Genomic DNA, 5,000 nt, shown 5'->3' with positions numbered 1-5,000 from the left:
GACAAATTGGATGCAACAGAAGTGCCAGTGATGTCAATAAAATCAATACAGGACCGAATCATGGAGTTTCCACCTTGTAATTGTTGATGACAACCACCTGAGATTGAAAACCCAAAACCATCTCCTCCCGTTGGGCTGACAGCCTCTAAATTATTCTCTGTTATCCCTGCTGGACTTGTGTTCAATTTCCTCTGTAAAATCAACCAATAAAGCTGGAAATGTCCTCACAACACCTCTGACACTCCAGAAGGGGTTTGTATTTATTGTCGGTCAGGAACCATTTATTTACATCAGGAGGTGGGATTACATTTTATGTCAACCTGATGTTTATTATATTTAGGCAAGTCGTTTAGCAGTAGTGGCTATTTTCCTTCTACTGCTCCTCTAAGTATGAGTAGAGCACTAAAGTATAGCATAGTATAGTATAGTGTGGTACAGTATAGTATAGTAATATAGTATAGTATAGTATACTGTAGTATCGCAAAATTACATATTTTAAACTATTAACTGTGTGTCAATGTATCTGTCCATTGTCAAATATCTATACTCTGTTCTTACCCTTAATCATACCAACCTACAGTATTCATAATCCTGCTGCATATCCTGCTGCACTCTGCACGGTTTTTGAGTAGTTACAATGTAACAGGGTCAGTGTAAATGAGAGTGTGAATCAGATGTATCATTGCCACAGCTCTATGGTGTGAGCACATTGATGCATAGTGTGAAAGTGTCATTTTGTGTGTGTGTGTGTTTGCGTGATCGTTGTTTAACCCAGTAGCAGCTGCATGAAGGGGCTTAATGAGTGAGATCAGATAAGATAATAGGGGCATAATTACATGTGAACGTCACCTAAGGCTCCCCTCCTGCAGGGATCATACTAATGACTCCAGAGAGGAAAGAAAACACACACACACACACACACACACACACACAAATGTGCACCAACGTATAGACATCAATATACAAGCATGCAGACTGTCTTTCTCTTTCTCCCTCTCTCTCTCCCTCTCTCTCTCTCCCTCTGGCTCTCTCTGATTGGCTGCATAGAGAGCACTATCATCCTGTGTGTCTCCTCCAGGCTGACGGAGGTCTGCCCTCTAATTGACTTATCAGTGACCCATCCATGTTGCCCCGCCCCCCCCCCCCCCCCCCTCCACACACACACACACACACACACACACACTGGTCTAATTGATCACATTATTAATGCGGCAGCCCTTCAGCCCTTCTCACGCGTCACTTAATGTATTCACTGGGCAAGTCCATCAGGGAGAGCATCATTCATCCTGGACTTATTCAGTTAAAAGGACACAGAGGGACTTAGAGACACATCTGGACATGATGCTCTGTTTCACTTATAACAGGTTGCTCAGATTGTTCAGGTATACTCCTCAGTTACTTTTTAACTATGTGGAAATAAGAATAAAAATAACCAGTAACTTTGAGAGTAATTAACTCATTTCACTCCTTAAAGGGATACCAGGCAAACCTGATGCTTTTTCTCTATGAAGCTCCCCCTACCGTCTGTACGTGTCGATACGTGTGCGAGCCCTCGCTCGGTCTGAAGCTCTTTTCCTTTTCTTTGCATCTTCCGTCAAGGGTTTTCGCTGGGGATGCAGGATGTAAACTGATCCTGCTTCTCGCAATGTCTGAGACTTTGTGAGACTGAAGGTCGGCTTGTCGGATACACCGAACTTGCAAGCGGGATATTCTTCCTACAGGCAGTAGGGGCGGGCGAGAGAGCCTTCATTCGCCCCGTAATGAGTCATTTAACCATATACCGACTTACGAAGATGATTAATTAACACAAAAATGTTGCCTAGTGTCCCTTTAAGATTCACCAGATGACTATGATTCAGTTACAGTGACTCATAGAGTGAAGTATGGATAGCACAGTGTTTGAACTTAGTTGAATAGTTGCTCAGATCTCCAAGTCCATGTAAAAATCTAGTTACCATCGAGAACTCATTTCAGTAAATAAGGTTACCCTACCACTCAACCAGGGGCAAAGCCACTGAAACGACCAACTGCTGTAAATTCCATTAGGAAACTGGTAGATGCTGTGAGCGGATTGGTTCAGTGGAAAGGGCATTCTGAGGGGACGTTTGTGTTGACCCCGTCTGCAGCACGGTGCTCTGTGTGTGCTTGGCTTTCTCCTGATTAAGAGTGTGGCCTCTGCCAGCCCCCTTGCACCAGCCTGCTATGCCCAGTATGGGCTCAAGGGCACTGATGTGGGCATGGGGCTTAGGTGTGTGTGTGTGTGTGTGTTTTTGTGTGTGTGCATGCATGTGTGTATCTTTCTGTTTCTAGTTACGTGTGTATATGTGTGTGTTTGGGGGGAAGAGGGGGTGTTGAGTGTATTTATGTGTGTACTTTGCCTTTCTGTTTGTGTTTGTGTGTGTGCACACGCACATGTTTGTGTGTGTATGCAGTCATTTCATGTCAAATGTCTCCAGCCCTCCTGTGGCTCCCCTTAATTAGGAGTCATCCCCTCTAATCAGTATCTCTCGCTCAAGCCCCATCCCCATTGAGCTCTAATCACCGCCCACTACTCCGCGCTGTAGCATGGTATTAAATAAGCCCACTACTCCGCACTGTACTGTAGCATGGTATTAAATAAGCCCACTACTCCGCACTGTAGCATGGTATTAAATGAGCCCAATACTCCGCACTGTACTGTAGCATGGTATTAAATAAGCCCACTACTCCGCGCTGTAGCATGGTATTAAATAAGCCCACTACTCCGCACTGTAGCATGGTATTAAATAAGCCCACTACTCTGTGCTGTAGCATGGTATTAAATAAGCCCACTACTCCGTGCTGTAGCATGGTATTAAATAAGCCCACTACTCCGCACTGTAGCAAGGTATTAAATAAGCCCACTACTCCGCACTGTACTGTAGCATGGTATTAAATAAGCCCACTACTCCGTGCTGTAGCATGGTATTAAATAAGCCCACTACTCCGTGCTGTAGCATGGTATTAAATAAGCCCACTACTCCGTGCTGTAGCATGGTATTAAATAAGCTGTCCCAGCTTGACTGGCCGGCTCTGCCTGGAAGAATTCACTCTGTCCCTTTCCCCTAATAAACATGGAGCAGCAGAGCCTCTGTTCAAGGGCTGGCTCTCGCCCAGCGTCTCCTCCCTCTCTTCTGCTCCTCTCTCCTCTCCCAGTTACCTGAGGAGATCAAACGTGCCTGAGTCAGAAAAGAAGGAGGGACCCAGTCTTCTCACTGCAGTGTCCTGCTCATTTAGTCACAGTGCTCAATTCACTTAACAGAGCCCATAGCCTGGACCTGCTAGAGAAAGCACTAAGGTGAAACAACGCCTTTTAACAGCAGGAAACAGAACATCAGCTCCTAAGAGGGGGTTGGGTGGGGTGATTTACATACATGTAGAGAGAACTGAGCATTCATTTTGAAACCTAATGCATTTGAATGCTGTAGGTCGCCTGGTAGGGCAAGGTGCCAACATCACTAAGGGCATGGGTTTGAACTCCAGAGAGTTTAAATACTCTCCTGTACATCAGGCTTGTGCAAAATTCTGAATTTTATAATTGGCCTCCATTCAATTCATGAATTGGAATTTGAATTGAATTGGCTCTACCCAAAGGAAGTTGAATTGAAATTGGAATTGGAATGACAGGTGGAATTGAACTCATTGAAGTGGAATTAAACTCAAAGCCATTCAAAGCAATTCCACAGTCACACAACAGAAAGAATGTGCTGAATGTCACACACATTCAGTTTTGGGAAGGCTACTTTGGAAATGTAATCGGTTACTGTTGTGTGTTTGGTGCAATAATATCTGACATATACTATCCTTAAATGATGTATATGAAATTCTTTGAATTTCATTGAATTTCTTCGAATTTTTCATTGAATTTCAATTCTACTTCCTTTCATTCAAATTCAAATTGTATTTCTACATCCTGTTTTTGACCTCAGTTCAAATTCAATTCAAATTCAAGAATTGAATAGGAATTTAGGAGTCACTCTCAATTCAATTCTGAATTTTGCACAAGCCTGCTGTACATCTCTAATGAAACAATGAAAACACATTCTTACTTCATTGTTTGTTTTTGTTTTAAGGTAATAGGTGAACCAGGAAGCCCTGCTGTCGCTGACCAAAGCTGTAGCCTCAGTTAGACTGCACTGCTAACCGAACAGAGAAAGATGAGCAGAGATGCATTTAGTCTAGTGAGCGAGGCCTCTGGTTTGAACTTGTGCCGGCCGGTGTTCCTGTCTGACAGGCTCGGTGCTGTCGGGGTGAATCAGGCGGCGTGTCCTCTCACTGAGGCGTCGATAACTCAAGCAGACACGCCGAGAGACGCCCCAGGCAAGAGAACAAACCTCGGGCAGGAAGGAAAGCCTTAGAGGATCCGGGGTGAGATGTGGGGGAAAGGGCCTTTTTGATTTTGGGGTAAAGTTTTGGCCAAATGAATGTCGGTTGTCTGGTCTCGGGGGTAATCAGACATGGGTTTTGACAGACCGAGGTTTGTTGGTACTGTTTCTAACAAACTGGAAAGACTTAATAGAAATTCCTTCCTGGGAACACGTGTGTGTGTCTGTGAATGTGTATGTATGTGTGTGACTGTGTTTGTGTGTGTACGCTGGAGTTGGATGTAGAATGACTCTGTGTGGTATGAATGTGTGTGAATGTGTTTGCCTGAGTGTTGTGTGTGAAAGTGTTTGTGTTTGTTTTGCTATTGTCTGTTTTTGCGATGTTGAGGCAGCGTACAATACTAGCACTCTCCCACTGCCCTGCGGCCTGACCACGAGCTCGAGATAGTTACTGTACCTCAATTCGGCCTCAGAGAGGGAGACTAGTAAAGCACACACACACACACTCACACACACACACACACACACACACACACACACACACACACACACTCTCTCTCTCTCTCTCTCTCTCTCTCTCTCTCTCTCTCACACACACACACAAACACTCACTCACTCACTCACTCACACACACACTCACTCACTCACTCACTCACT

At 44.5% G+C, this 5,000-nt stretch overlaps 1 protein-coding gene across 2 annotated transcripts in view; it reads left to right on the top strand.

The window, feature by feature from the left end:
• Positions 1–5,000, top strand: part of c17h8orf34 (chromosome 17 C8orf34 homolog) — a 91,513-nt gene that overhangs the window by 8,931 nt on the left and 77,582 nt on the right. The window lies entirely within an intron of this gene.

This window comes from Alosa sapidissima, chromosome 17 (assembly GCF_018492685.1).
Source record: "Alosa sapidissima isolate fAloSap1 chromosome 17, fAloSap1.pri, whole genome shotgun sequence".
Taxonomy (NCBI): Eukaryota; Metazoa; Chordata; class Actinopteri; order Clupeiformes; family Clupeidae; genus Alosa; species Alosa sapidissima.
This window is presented reverse-complemented; position numbering and strand designations above follow the sequence as displayed.